General features: G+C 42.4%; 1 long non-coding RNA gene across 1 annotated transcript; it reads right to left on the bottom strand.

The window, feature by feature from the left end:
• Positions 1-464: 464 nt before the first annotated feature.
• On the bottom strand, positions 465-4,301 carry LOC130366844 (uncharacterized). The gene is made up of 3 exons (XR_008891945.1): positions 4,171-4,301; positions 1,126-1,198; positions 465-612 (listed from the first exon to the last, which is right to left on the bottom strand). It is a non-coding gene; the product is annotated as an uncharacterized LOC130366844 (long non-coding RNA).
• Between the last annotated feature and the right edge of the window lie 11,961 nt (positions 4,302-16,262).

The raw sequence follows: 16,262 nt of genomic DNA, 5'->3' as shown, positions 1-16,262 counted from the left end.
GCAATCCTACCAACCGTCAAAATAACGTAAACTAATAAAACTCATGCAACTGCGCAAAAATAGACTTGAGTGTTTATATCATGCATGCGATGTAGCTAAATGTAGTGAAATATGCATATAAATCAACCAAGCAAAACTCTCTGTTGTTAACCACAATGTAGTCTAAACTGTATATATGCACATTGCCTATTTAAATACGATCAAATCACAATATTAACACAGAAAGTCAGCACTGCACACACATCATGAATAAAAAAGGAAAAAGAAAAGAACTTAAAAAATGCATATGGCTGGTATCACATTATCTATTTGGTCTGAACTGTGTGTCTTCTATTACCCCTTCTACAAATGAAAAAAATGTAACTAAAACAGTATATATTTGGAATAAATGAATTCATTAATTTTATTTAAAAAAAACAACAACAAAAAAACCTTTAGGGTCAAAACCCTCATTTCCCCTCTAGAAAAATTCCTTGAGTTTTTCTTTTTTTTCTTTCTGTGTTTTGCAACCTGAAGGCCTCTACAAACCTTAGATTGTGCTTGAACGGCCCCAAGTAGGCCTCAAAATCCAAAAGGTGTGCCTTTATTCTGAGGCCTGTGTTAGGCAGTGCACTAGGGACACAAAAGGGATAAAAACAACAGAACCAGAGTTATAAATAGTGAGCTATGCTTCCGTGTGAACGTCAACTGTAATTCAGTACACAATAATAATTTGTATGTGATAAAATTTTGGGGCGTGTGCCAACTAAAATTAGGTCCATGGAAGGTGACAAATTACTCCTCAAGGCCAGATGGATATATCGGTTGAACAGCAGATATCTATTAGGACTTAATAAGGGATTCTCTTTTTCCACTTATTTAGATTGAGACATAAAATTTATAGCACCTAATAAACAATAAAAAATCAACATGATATTTGGTAAACAGCCGTGCTGATTGCATTTATAAGGACCATGGGGATGGAATGGCTCCATGTGGATGAGCGGGATCGATCGTGAAAAAATTATTGGGAGGTGGTTGTTCTCTTGTGCATTCTTCCGATTCTTGGGGAAAGAACAAGATTACAGCTGAAAGACCTGTGAGGGTATAATGGAATTAAAAGAAAATAATGTAATATATACTTACCTTGGCTCTAGTTGCCTGTGTGGTGATTGGATCTCTAGTTTGGGCCATATGTGAATGTAGAAAATAGATTTCTCTGCAGAAATTAAGAGAAATATGGTGGCTATAGAAGAGTCGTTATACTATGGGACTAAGAGTATAATGGTATCATAATAACGGTACAATACATTATAGAGATATAATGGTCACACATCAATCTGTCAGTAGAGGTACCTTTGCTGCTTAAGATATCCCCAGACACCCTTATAGAATTGCCTAATGGAACCCCATTGTGAGAGTACATAATTTAGAGGACACCATATGGCATAACAACCTACACCATATGACAAAGGAATTTATAAAATGTATATATATCTATACCCTGAAATGTGTACAACCCAAACAACTAGATAATATGAAGAATAACTTCATCCCTATTACTGATTGCTATTATAATGGACAAGATTCATTAAAGGGGTAGTCCAGTGGTGAAAAACTTATCCCCTATCCTAAGGATAGGGGATAAGTTTGAGATTGCGGGGGTCCGACCGCTGGGGCCCCCTGCGATCTCTCTGTACGGGGGCCAGGCTCTCCGGCCAGATAGCGGGTGTCGACCCCCGCACGAAGCGGCGGCCGACATGCCCCCTCAATACATCTCAATGGCAAAGCCGGAGATTGCCGAAGGCAGCGCTTCGGTTCTGCCATAGAGTTGTACTGATGGGGCGTGTCGGCCGCCCCTTCGTGCGGAGGTCGACCCCCCTTCGAGCGGTCGGACCCCCGCGATCTGCAACTTATCCCCTATGCTTAGGATAGGGGATAAGTTGTTCACCACTGAGTCACCACTGGATATCTCCTTTAAATAATGAGAACATCAAAGAATACTAACCTGTAAAGAGATCTTATCGTCTCATATAGTGTGGGGCAGTATTATATTCAGTGATACAGTGTGTAGCAGTATTATATTCAGGGATACAGTGTGTGGCAGTATTATATTCAGTGATACAGTGTGTGGCAGTATTATACTCAGAGGGACGAATATAGTGTGTGGCAGTATTATATTAAGGGATTCAGTGTGTGGCAGTATTATATTCAGATGGTACAGTGTGTGGCAGTATTATATTCAACAATACAGTGTGTGGCAGTATTATATTCAGTGATACAGTGTGTGGCAGTGTTATATTCAGGGATACAGTGTGTGGCAGTATTATATTCAGTGATACAATGTGTGGCAGTATTATATTCAGGGATACAGTGTGGGGCAGTATTATATTCAGCAATACAGTGTGTGGCAGTATTATATTTAGTGATACAGTGTGTGGCAGTATTATATTCAGGGATACAGTGTGTGGCAGTATTATATTCAGTGATACAGTGTGTGGCAGTATTATACTCAGAGGGACAAATATAGTGTGTGGCAGTATAATATTAAGGGATTCAGTGTGTGGCAGTATTATATTCAGGGGCAAAGTGTGAGCTACAATAAGGAGGAAACCATTACAGACAGGGGTCAAGTCCTGGGGAAAAAAGTGCTGGAAATCACCCAAGATTTGCACTCAAGGGCTGGTCCTGCAGAACTACTGCTAATGGGAACGGTGTTGTTGCTGTGGAAAAAGTGCAGGAACTCAGTTTCCACACATTCCTGCAGGACTTGAGCCCTGATTACAGAATAGACATCACCTGTCACTGTGTATTCTGTCTGTGTCCCATCAATGCTGTTGTCACTTTATAAGGTCTGTAGCAACGTAGCAATTGTAACAACAATTTAAAGCATATCCTTACCATTGCTCTGTGAGCTGTAGGTTTACTTGGTAAAAGCCAGAGCATGCTCTTAGCGGGTGAGGAAAGTATGCTGGCTTTTGTTGTTTTAATGCACAAGGAGGCATAGGGTTAACTATTGGGTTAGCCTGGAAAACCTCTTGTACTAAATTCAAGGAAAGATAATGATAAATAGCAACATAAGCTTCAATAGACTAAATGTAATCTACTGAATTTGGCCTGCTTTATGTTACTATACAGATATGAGAGATAGAAAGAAGCATAGTCTACACTTTGCTATCCCTCAAATTAAAGGTATACTGGTATATAGGGGGCCATCTGTAGTCAGAAGGAAACTTTGTCAATGGGTCTATTGAAGACTACACTGCAAGCATCCTCCAACATGACACTAACTTTTTGATGGTACTCCGATGTATACCCTCGATGGAGACCATAAACATCATGTAAATGGGGTCTTACATGTATATTAATGACTATTATTCCAATGTAGCAGTTCTTTCTGTATGCCTGACATGTAGAGTACTCCTCTTGTAACATTACTGCTCAGCTCAGTAATTCTTTACCTTTTCCAGAATCCATTGCTTCCTGTCAGGGCTTTGGGTGTTGAGTCAATACATTTTTAATTATTATGTATGACATGACAAATTTACTTCTCCTTGTATTTAAACTGTGTGAGTCAACGTTCTGTAAAATATGGGAAGACTAGTTGCTATGATATATAAAGATGTTCCCTCACTCTGCCTGGGGGGCAACACACCGATCCTGTGCTGTTATCGTTCATGACCAGCGAGCGTGACTTCCAGAGATTCCCAGCCCCCACTACTGAATATATTCGTGCTGACTTATTTTACATGATGAAGTTATTTAATGCCCCCATCCCTATGTTACTGCCCTCCTACCTAAAAAAGAAAAAAAAATTGTTTGCAGAATTCAATTGCCAATGCATTCTGTCCCTTGTGCATAAATTTGCTTCCAGGGGGAACAGTCTGCAAGTGCTGCTCCTTGATTTTCATAACTTAAGATCTTTTCTGAATATTACAAAACCCAGCAAGAGACATCAAAGCAGAAAGACAAAGCTTCTCTGCTGAAATCACAACCACTCGGCAATGTGTTATTTCATTTCTTCCTGCTTCTCCTTTTTTTTTTGCTTTTCTCATTTCTAGAATAAATGTTTGAAGACGGTAATGCGTTTGTTTCCCTTTTTCAATTTAAAAAGATAGTGGATTACCGGGGTCCTGTGGTGCAGCGCATTATGGAGGAACAGAAAATGTTTATCAAAAAACACAGACTTACATAATTAGTTTGGGCTGTGAAAGTCCACAACACAGACACTCCAAGGTCTCGAGTACAGGTCCGTATTATGGCACCATACATCCCTGAGTTGTAAGGAGCCGAAATACAGAACCTATAGATGTCTATGGGCCACTAGTGTACCTATATATGCATTCGGTGACAGGTTTTCATTTGCATTGGCAATGAACTTGGCAGTTTCTTCTGGATCCCATATGGAGGGACCACTTTAAGTTCAAAGCTCTAGGCATCCTATCCATTTTCCTGTCGGGCGTTTTGAACTCTATGGGGGAGATTTACCAAAACCTGTCCAGAGGAAAAGTTGCTGAGTTGCCCATAGCAACCAATCAGATTGCTTCTTTCATTTTTCAGGGGCCTTTTCAAAAATGAAAGAAGCGATCTGATTGGTTGCTATGGGCAACTCAACAACTTTTCCTCTGGACAGTTTTTGATGAATCTGCCTCTATATGTTTATTAGTTCTTTAGTCAGATCTTTGGAGCTCTGTTCATGACAGCTTATCTATAGTGTCCTCTGTTCACAACCACTCATATAGTGTCCCCTGTGCTGCTCACTGATCTGTGTCCTCTGAACTTTATACTATAGAGTTCTATGTTCATGTTATGTTTCTGGTTTGTGACCGACTATTTATTAGTATGTGTTTTTAATAGGCCCCTGCACTTTAGTTCAGAGAGGGACTGGCGCCAAGTTGTTGATTCACCGGTTAGGGTGGATGGGTAAGTAGGCAGGGAGAGCAGTTTTAGGGTCAGTTTAGGGCTCACTCTTTCTGACCCCTGGTTGGTCCTTGACACTGTTGAGCGTTCAGTGTATATTCTGTATCTGTTTCTATGTGGACGCCCAGTGGTATTGCAGCCTGTTTAGGTTTTTTCTTGTATATCACATATTGAATGTGTATATATGAAATTGGAGGTAGTTCAAGGAATGGTAGGGTTGAACACGTGTATTTCATACTGAACAAACCAGATTCTCCTCCAAAAGGAAGAATCATCCATCTGTAAATAGTTGCCATTATCTTACTCTTTGCTCATCTGTGTGTAACTTTGCCTGACTGAATGTGCATGTAAGGCTTCATACATAATGGGCCTCATTTACTAAGAGTGTGGGAAATGTTTAAAACTTGCAGGATTGCGGGAAAATTCTCTGACCAGCTTTGTCTAGGTGGAAATTTCCAGTCATTTATCCACAGGATTTTCTGTGAATTCAATAGTAAATTGGTTGGGTTGTAAAACCAAGCTCCCTTTAAGACCGGTCATGCTCCTTTTGCAACAGACCACGCCCCTTTTTCTGCTTTTCACAGTGCAATGTCGGGTTTGTCGTATTTTCCAGGTGCATACTGTCGCACACTGGCGCAGACATGTCGCAGACTGTAGAACTGTAGTTTGACAAGGCTGCCAACCATCTATGTCCTGTGGCATTCTGCTTGACTGTAGTCTGAATGTAGGTGAGTGGATTGTTATCAGTCCTTACTTCAAATGTTGCTCCATACAAATAGTCATGCAGTTTATCCACGTCGGCCCACTTTAGTGCCAGAAATTCCAACTTATGGACTGGATAGTTCTTCTCAGCAACCGTAAGACTTCTACTTATGTAAGCCACTGGTCTTAATCCTTCTGGATAACTTGCAATACACCCCCTAGGCCTTCCATACTGGCATCCACATGGAGGATATATTGTTTCTCAGGGTCTGCATACACCAAGACAGGAGCTTCTGTAAGTCTCTTCTTCAATGTCAGAAAAGCCTCTTCACATCCTGAAGTCCATTTCTCTCCAAAGGGATCTTTAAGACATGGTGCCTTAGCACCCCCTATGTCAGAGGTAATCTTCAGCAGGTCATGTAACTCTCGAGCAATCTTCGAGTAGTCTTTCACGAAACCTTCAATAGTAACTACGGAAATAAAGGAAGGACCGTAATTCGCTGTTATTGGGTCTTGGCCAATTCAACACTGCTTCAACTTTAGCTGGGTCTGTGGCTACTTCTTCAGCAGAGACTATGTGCCCTACGTAAGTGACAGAGTTCTGGGCAAACCGGCATTTGCCCACTGATAGCTTCAGGCCCTCTGCTTGAAGTGCATCCAACACCTTCAACAACCTCTGTTCGTGCTCCTCTGGTGTCTTCCCAAACACAATTAGGTCATCCAGATACACTAGACACTCTTTGGGATTCATATCCCCCACAGTTATCTCCATCAGCCTCTGAAAGGTAGCAGGAGCTCCTGTGACTCCTTATGGCATTCTGGCAAACTGGAAGAACCCCAAGGGACAGATGAAGGCTGTCTTCTCCTGATCCTCCTTCTTCATGGGTACTTGATAATACCCAGATCTAGGTAGAACACACTAAACCACTGGCTGCCAGATAGGGCGTTCAGCAGATCCTCTATCCGGGGCAAGGTGCACTGATCAGGCACAGTCCTCTTGTTCAGAGTACAATAGTCCATACATAGCTGAACTGCACTTTTCTTTTTCCTCACTACTTTGATGGGTGAAGCATAGGGGCTCCTGGACTCTGTGATGATGCCAGCTCCTTCCATCTGTTGGAGTATGTCCCGGACATCTTCCACATCTCGAGGGGGTATTCTTCTTGACTTTTCTCTGAAAGGAGCATGATCAGAAAGTCTTATAGCATGGGCGGCACTCTTAGAACACCCCAAGTCCATTTCTGCTCTGGAAAAAACTCCCTCTAGAGTAGTTAGTTTAGAACGAAGGCTGTCTTTCCACTGTTTTGATAGAGGAGAATCTTTCAAATTAAAATCTTCCAGTGCTTTCATATGATCCTTCTGTTCTGCACTCACAGACATGATGGACGAAACTTGATCTAACAGGTGTATCACAGCAATCTTCTGATAAATCCGGACTTCTGTGGGGGTTAAGTTCTGTACCATCACAGGAAAGCTCCGACACCAATTCTTGCCCCAATCTTTCACCTCAGGTAGAGACTTGAAAAGATATTGTCCAGTTCCCCCCAACATTTCACGGTGCATTGAGGCTATGGCTCGTAAGGTTTTGGTCTCACCGGGCTTCACAAATACAATGTTCTGTCCCCGAATAGTGGCACTACCCTGGTTTCAAGGGCTAGTCGTTGGCACTCTTTCCCTAGTACAGGGCTGACCTCTATCAGTCAGGCTAAGGAAACATCTCCCACTTCTGTTAGGTAGGCCCTGAATACATCCTGTGCCATCTTTGCATTAGTACCCAAGATTATTGGGGCACTTTCTTGGCTGCAGGGCATATGAGAGCTTCCAGCTCCATAGGACAAATCATCCCAGTGTTTAATAGGGGAATAGTTATGGTCACTTTTATGCATCCCTCCACTGGTTGAGCTTGAGACCCCATGCCCCATAGCTGAAACTCTCCTGCAGGTTCCATGGGAATGCGTTTCAAATAATGTTCATAGAAATCTTTGTAGATGATGGTGACTTGAGACCCTGTATCTAGCAATGCTGAAACATTAATTCCTTCCACTTGCATGCGTATCAAGGATTTAGGCCCAATCTTGGCCCATATGGATAGACTATGTGTAGGCCTGTTCTTTCTTCGCTTATAAGATCTGGTCATTTGAGTCTCCTCAAACTCGGTTGCAAGGACCTCCACATCTACCTCCATGGAATTTGCAGGGCACTCCCGCTGAAAATGCCCTGACTTTCGACATTTAAAGCTGTCCCCTCGGTGGGGTCAATCCTCAGGAAACAGCTGCTTCGGAGTCTTTCTTTGTTGCCCCCCACTTACAGGGGAAGGATCTGCTCTCTCTGGCGGTGATTTGCATAAAACCTCCAATTCAGCCACCTTCTTCCTAAGGGCTGACAGTTCTGTAACCTCTTTCTCTTTCTCTTTCCGTAGAGGAGGTTGACACATCTGGTCTTCCAATTTCCTGGCTGTATTTATTAATGGGAAATAGGGCAGAACTTTATCATCCAACTTGGCTCTGAGTAGAATCATAACTGAATTATTGGTCAAACCACCTCTCTGAATTTGCTTGGTGACTACTCCTTTATGGAATAACTTTCCCAGCGATAGCTGTAAACGGTTGATATAGTCAGTGGCTTTTTCATGTTCCTTCTGCTTAGTGGTTAGGAACTTAACCAACAGATCATCAAAATCTTCTGATTTTCCATAAGCGTCCTGTAAAACTTGCAGATAGTCTTGCACAGTAGCTTGGCCATTCACTCCCTTGCCCAGTCTTATCATGTCTGTAGCGGGAAAACGAAGACTCTCCACCAACCACTGTTTCTTTATGGTATCAAGGCCATTCCTCTAACAATTGCGTAGCATTATCCTTCCAGACCTCAAAAGGCTCTTCTCCTGGAGGGACAGGCTGATTCCCAGAAAACACCTTTAGTTTTCGGTCACTATGGGTGTGGTTTGCTGTCACTATGACCTCTGAGAGCTTTTGTAGTATTTCAAATACATCACTACTTCCTGTAGACATGCTATACAATATAGGGTCTTGTTTCTGTAATGCTGGAGATGGGGGAGTCTCGGTTTTAGGAGTAATCATCCCCTGTTCTCTAGTAAGGCAGGCAGCTTGTATAGGAATGGCCCCAGCCTTTCCAGAGATGGGAGTCAGGGGCTTTTCTGCATCATAGTCTTTTGGTCCAACCCAAAGGGTTGTTGTGGTGAGACCCTTTCTTTCTAATCAGGGAGGGTGTACACTAAGAAGCATCCTTCATCTGTTGCTCCATACAAATGAATGTTGATGGGCCTCTCATGGTCTCTCAGATCTGTATGACAATATATTAAGATGTACGTTTGGCCATCAGGATCTTGCAGGATATCCCTGACAGTCGCCATTTCTATTCCCAGTATGATTTCCATACACAAGATGACATGGTTCATCTCACAACAGGGTGGTACTTGGCATAATACTACGGGTTTCTGTAATGGTACATTCAGTTGCTGGGCCCACTCTGTTGAAAAGGAGGGAGTGGCCCGGGGAATTAACTTATTCTCACTGGCTGTACCCCAATTTATGATCTCAGCAGTGCCTCCATATGTAGAGTTTATTTTTGAGTGCCCCCTAGTGTCTCTGGGGTCCTTTACCCTAGCTACCTCATTATGCCCGACAGGCGGATCCTGAGCCTCCTCTATCTGGGAGCTGGGGTGCATGTCTGCGGCAGTGCCTCCACCCAGTGGAGCATCCGGGGTAGGGATGTGGGGTCCCACTGGGAACATACTTGGTACAATGAGACTGACACAGCCTAATGTGAACTAACTTTATATAGTAAGTGGCAAATGAACAACATATATAGGATAATAAAATAGTGTGCACAGATAGGAATGCAATTTGGATTTTCCTCACCCACCCACAAGCACACCTGAAGCCCACCCCTTGCTGTGCACATAGGAGTGTTGGGACCCTTATAAGTCCTCCTCTGCTGCATCACTGAAGCCACCTGAGCAGTGTAATATCCACCACTGAACCTCAGAGTCTTTACTTTGAGTAAGGAGACAGATGCTCTGTAGTGGAACAGGGAAGAGGCTTTAGGCTTACCCTCACAACACCATTAACTAGGTCAGTCCAGCAGCAGTCTCCTCTCACTGTATTCACCAGACGTCTGGACTCAGTGCTTGTCTCTGCCAGCAGGTCTCTCTCTCAGCCAGTGTGGTCCTGTGTGAAGCAAGTTCCCTCAGCTAGGTGCTGTCTCTGTGGTGCAGTCTCTCACAGCTAGAAGCACGTCTTTTCTCTAGCTAAGCTTGTAGTCGTCTGAGCAAATCCTCAGGGCACAGGAAATGTGACTGAAATCTATACCAATCAGCATTATCTCTCATGAAATGGCTGCTAATCATGTGATCACAGCTCCAGTCTGTATTAACAGCATACTAGTTCATTTGTGGTCTCCATCCGCCATCAACTGGGCATTTCAGATAATGCAGCCAACTCCACAGGGGTTACATAAGCAACACCTACTCAAATGTATATGAGCAGATTGAGACTTTCTCAATGTATTATTTACAAAGAAAGGGTCTTGCTCCAGCTACCATGGATGTAAAGTTGTCAAACAAAAGAAACTGTCTGCTACCTGCATAAATCTGTGTATGGGATACTGTAAGTTACCTTGTAAAACTGTTGTGTACATTATATTGCCTTAATAGCATACACTGAAGTATTCCAAGGATGTAAGGTTTACATATTTGCATACTGTTGTGTATCAGATGAGTGATGCCTTGGTCACGTGATGTTTCCCGGCTAGTTTCTATGTAGAAACTTCTAAACCAGCTGTGGGAAGAGTCCCTAGTTCAACCCCTTTTCCATTGATCTCAGTGGGGCGTGTTGACCACTGCTTTGTGCTGTGGTCGACTCAGGTCAGTGCATGAAGAGAGCTGGGGTGACGATCAGGAGATTTTTCTAGAAAAATAAATAAATAAATAGACCCCCTACAGTACTTATACAATTATAAATTAAAATAAACATGAAAATAACAGTACTCAATTCAATTTTTCCTTAATGAAAAATGTTGTGATGATTTCATCATAATCATAATAACATCATCTATGGGATATAATGCATATTTAATATCTCCTGTTGTTCTAATGTTTCTGTAGAACAGTAGGATATAAAGTTATCACTTTATAAATGGCTTTATAAATGTACTAAACAGTGTTTAGTACATATTCCTTGAAAATGGATCATTTAAATCAATTATGACTTTCTCACTCACAAAGTATCTGAACCTGTTTTTTATATTCTTCTCTATGTGAATTATTAAAAATCTTCTGTTTCACCTTTGCTATGGGCTGGAGGTCCCCATCTGTCTGTTGTTATATTTTATTTAGAGATAATTAATGTCCCGTAATGCTGAGATTGTGGCTACAAGGTACAATTTGGAAAACTGAAATGAAAGGTTAATATTTGGGTAACGCATACAAATAACCCAGTTAGAATGTAAGAACAGTATGTGTGTAAGGAAGCAATGGGGCCACAATACTCTATACTATGGCCCCACCATAGGTCTAATAACCTGAATTTCCAGCACTATAAGTATAAATGATATTGTAAGTTCAGGTTATTAGACCAAGATTTGTTGCTTGTAATACAGATGCTGTAATAAGGCCACATTACGGCTGTCTGAACGAGGCCTAAGGCTGCAAAACCTTGGCCTCAATTAGACCGTCATCCCAATGATTTATTTAGGGGGAATCATCTGGGCTCTGCATTTACACACAGGGCCAAAATCTTTTGTTATAGGAAAATAGAGTTCCCATTATAGCAAAATAAAACTAGTTTTCTCCAGAATAAAGTGTCCATGCTGATCACAGTCATAGTAGAGATGAGAATGAAATCATTAGTTAGAAAGTCAAACAGTGAAAATCCGAAATGTTAAAAATGACTCCATATTAATAAATGAGAGGGTAGAGCAGTTGTCCAAGTTTGGTTATGATATTTTATTTTTCTTAAAAGGATATTCCACAAGAAAAACAAAAATGTTTTCAAATGAACTGGTGCCAGAAAGCTAAACAGATTTGTAAATTATCTCTGTTTAAAAAAATAGAAATCTTCCAGTTCTTAGTCCGGAGGAAGTCATGTAATTATTTCCAATCTGACTTAGTGCTCACTACTGTCACCTCTGTCTGTGTCAGGAACTGTCCAGAGCAGGAGTAGTTTACTATGGGGATTTGCTCCTACTCTGGACAGTTCTTGACACAGACTTAGGTGGCTGCAAAGAGCGCTGAATGGTATTGGAAAGATTGCTATCCCTCCTCCAGGGCATATATGGGGGATTTATCATTGCCTTTAGAGCAGTTTTTTGTGTAAATTTGCCTCACAGTTTGTGCTGTGCAGCTTCCCAGGCTCTTTTTGCGTCTTTTTGGTTCACACTTTTTTTTTATAGTGTGTACAGACAGGTTATTCTTTTGCAGTGGTAAGGACTTTTTGGTGCATGTGTAGAAAAGTCACACTCATTTTTACACAGGATTGCTAAATATAGCACATCAGGATTAACCAGAGAAATTCCAGAAAATGTCTTCCTGCACAATTTTTATCAAATCCCCAGCAACCATTTAATAAATTTGGTGCACATACACATTAGGACAGAAATGCTTCACCTACACCTACAATGATGAAAGGATTTCATTTTAAAAATAGAGAAATGTACAAATCTATATAACTTTCTGGTACCAGTTGATTTAAAAAAAAAAAAAAAAAAATCATTGAAATATCCCTTAAAGCTTTTTGAGATTGTTCTATTCAGTCGTGGAGATCATTTCACAAGAGGAGAGTGCAGCTATATTGACAGTCATATCTCAGAAACTAAAGCTTAGCTGTCACATCTTGATTTTCCAAGAACATAACACCTTACTATTATTTTCCAAGTGATAGCCACAGATCCAGCACAAAGAGCCAGTAGGGAATTATATACTTAAAGGGGTATTCCGGGCAAAAACATCTTATCCCCTATCGAAAGGATAGGGGATAAGATGTCTGATCGTGGGGGGTCCGCCGCTGGGACCCCCCGAAATCTCCCTGCAGCAGCCCGCATTCTATGCATAGCTGCATCTGCAGTTTCGGAAACCGCTGGGCTTCCGAGACGGGGACGTGATGTCACACCACGCCTCCTCCATTCATGTCTATGGGAGGGAGCGTTGCGGCCGTTACTCCCCCTCCCATAGAAATGAATGGAGGGGGCGTGCCATGACATCACGTCCCCGTCTCGGAAGCCCAGCGGTTTCCAAAGCTGCAGATGCAGCTACGCATAGAATGCGGGCTGCTGCAGGGAGATCGCGGGGGGTCCCGGCGGTGGGCCCCCCACGATCAGACATCTTATCCCCTATCCTTTGGATAGGGGATAAGATGTTTTTTGCCCAGAATACCCCTTTAAAGGGGTACTCCGGTGGAAAACTTTTTTTAAATCAACTGGTGCCAGAAATTAAACAGATTTGTAAATTACTTTTATTAAAAATTCTTCATCCTTCCAGTACTTATTAGCAGCTATGTACTACAGAGGAAATTCTTTTCTTTTGGGATTTCTTTTCTGTCACAACCACACTGCTCTCTGCTGACACCTCTGTCCATTTTAGGAATTGTCCAGAGCAGGATAGGTTTGCTATGGGGATTTTCTCCTGCTCTAGACAATTCGTGACATGGACAGAGGTGTCAGCAGAGAGCACTTTGGTCGTGACAGAAAAGAAATCCAAAAAGAAAATAATTTCCTCTGTAGTACACAGCCACTAATAGTACTGGAAGGATTAAGATTTTTTAATAGAAGTAATTTATTTACAAATCTGTTTAACTTTTTGGCATCAATTGATTTAAAAAAATAAAAAAAAAAAGTTTTCCACTGGAGTACCCCTTTAAGGCAAACTGGTTCTAATCACTCAATTGAAAACAAGATTTGCATCTACAGATCTACATATGGAGCCTTACTTTCCTCTGTCCACACAAATTGATTGACAGCTCTCCCGGTATGAGCTGCTTTAAAGTATATTGCGGCAAAACTGAAATGCTCATTTGGGGCTTGAAGAAATTTACATTCTTGCCATTTAAACAATCCTGTTCAGATGAATTGAACGGATCTTCCTTTCCAGAACTTGCTGCAAGAAATCTGCCACATGTAATAATACCCTTAAATGGGCACTGTCAGGTCCAAAAACACTTTATGTGTTGTTACTTATGAAAATGAAAGACCTCTTGTTATGTGGTTGTTTAAAATGTTTTAAATATTTAATAAAGAAAATCAGTTCCTGAAAATCCCACAGCTAGGGGGTCCCCATATCTAATGGGACACTAACCACTAACAGCATCAGCTTGTCCATGAGTCATGGACAAGAGATGAATTATGGATGAGGCTGCATCAGCAGACAGACCAATCACCTCCCACCACCACAAGGAAGGACCCGCCCCCTTCTCCTGAGAGGATATCTAACACTGTGAGCTAATGAAAAGAGTGATTTTTACATTAAATATAGGTGATAGAAGTCATAGAGGTACATGTCAGGATTAGGATTAGGAGTAACATGTATATTTTTTTTCTTTTGTGGGTTCTGACAGGTACGCTTTGAAAGGGACTCTGGTGTAAAACTTATTTTTAAACATCATCCCCAGTCTGGTGACATATAAAACATAAAACTGGACTTACCTGCCGCAGCTCCCTCGGAGCCCCATCATTGCTGTGGTCCTTTTCCTCATTGCCAGTGGTCGATGTGTCAAATTGTGGCTCAGAAAATTGCTGGCTGTAGTGATGTCCCACCTCGACCATCGATGGGCTGAGCAGCAGTAGTCTTCTTCTTGGTGTCTCAGCTTATCACAGGTCAAGACAGGACATTGCTGCAGTTGGCAATTTACTGAATGACAGTATGACGTGTCGACTACTGGCAACTAGGAAGAAGACCGCACTGGAAGATGGGAGCAGAGAAACCAGGGCAGTGAGAGATTGGGGGCATGTAAGTCTAGGTTTTTGCTTTATATGCCGACAGCCTAGGGATGATGTTAAAAAAAGTTCTAGACCAGTTAACTCCTTTAGGGTGTTGGGGAAGTATTTAAGGGGACTTCAGTGCATTGTCACAGAGTTTCTAATTAAGAGAGAAATAAACGCAAGAAATGACATGACACAGACACAAGAGCAGTGTTCAGATCAGTTCTTTATATATATAGATAGATTACAAACAGAAAAACAAGTAAGGTGATGTCATCCATATGGTACAATATTTTATTAACACTTTTATTAACATTTCATTTTACAATTTTGCATAAAACCTACTCTCTACCGAGAGTTTCGTTGGACAATCCATCAAATCATATCCATTAGTTATCTTTTTACCCCTTCCCATTACATCATCTTCCTTCTTCCTTACTACTTGAGGCCTGCAGTACCTCCCATCACCTCCCTCTTCTCCACCCCACCCCCCCTCCTCACTCCCATTCGTGACTTCTATATGTACCTTTTCATTAACCCCTCCCTCCCTTATTTCTAAATGTTAACATCAGTAGAGGAAACTAAATTAATTCAATAACAAGCGGATTTTAACAACACCGCCATACCATCTCCTCCCAAGGGGTACTCGATCAAGGGGGGGGGAGAGGGGAGAAAGCAAAAGAGAAGAGAGAGAGAAGGGGGAGAGAAAGAAAGAAAGGGGAAAAAATAAATAAATAAATAAAAAACACACACCACACCATACAACCTTCCTCTTTTGTTATCTTTTCTTTCTCTTTTCCTTTCCTCTTACCTTACCTCTTTTTATTTTTCCCCTTCTCTCCCCTGACTTGCCACCCCGAGGCTGCAACTTTTTGGGTCGCAATCTCTGGACGACTACCCCCCAACCTCCCAAGGTGGTATTTTACTCACCATGGTCTGCCGGGGTAGCGAGGCATTTCAGGTGTTGAGGTTTATGAGGTTATTTATTTCTTCATTTCACACTGCTTTCTCCCAATTTAACAACAAAGGAGAGAAGGAAGAAGTAGGGAAAAAAAATATATATAAAAAAAAAAAAAAACTCCCCCCATCCCTGGTGGCATAATTACCTGGGTCGGGTCCGCGCTGCTGCAGGCCTCCGGCATACGTCCCCTTCGTCGTTGCTATGCGCTGCACGCCGCGGCGCATGACGTCAGTGCGCCGTGCCGTGCATAGCAACGACGCAGGGGACGCACGCCGGAGGCCTGCAGCAGCGCTGACCCGACCCAGGTAATTATGCCACCGGGGATGGGGGGAGGCAACAGGGCAGCGGCGCCGGCAATGGGTGCCGCTGCCCCTTCTCTCCCCCTGGCTGTCGGCGCCGCTTATCTCCCCCTGGCTATAGGCGTCGGCAATGGGGCTCCGGCACCGATAGTCAGGGGGACAGAACGGGCAGCGGCGCCGATAGCCAGGGGGAGAGAAGCGGCGGCAACAGGGCTCTAGACCCCAGGAAAGGCAGGGGGAGAGAAGCGGGCAGTGATGGCCTCTCTCCCCCTGCCTTTCCTGGGGGTGTATCGGGGTATACACGCACACACACGCACCCTCATTTTACCATGGATATTTGGGCAAAAAACTTTTTTTACCCAAATATCCTTGGTAAAATGAGGGTGCATGTTATAGGCCGGTGCGTGGTATACCCCGATAAATACGGTAATTTCATTTTTTTCACCTATTGGCATGTTTTCAATCCAACTATC

The sequence above is a fragment of the Hyla sarda genome, chromosome 4 (genome assembly GCF_029499605.1).
Source record: "Hyla sarda isolate aHylSar1 chromosome 4, aHylSar1.hap1, whole genome shotgun sequence".
NCBI lineage: Eukaryota > Metazoa > Chordata > Amphibia > Anura > Hylidae > Hyla > Hyla sarda.
Note: the sequence above shows the minus strand (reverse complement) of the source record. Positions and strands in the feature narration are given on the sequence as shown.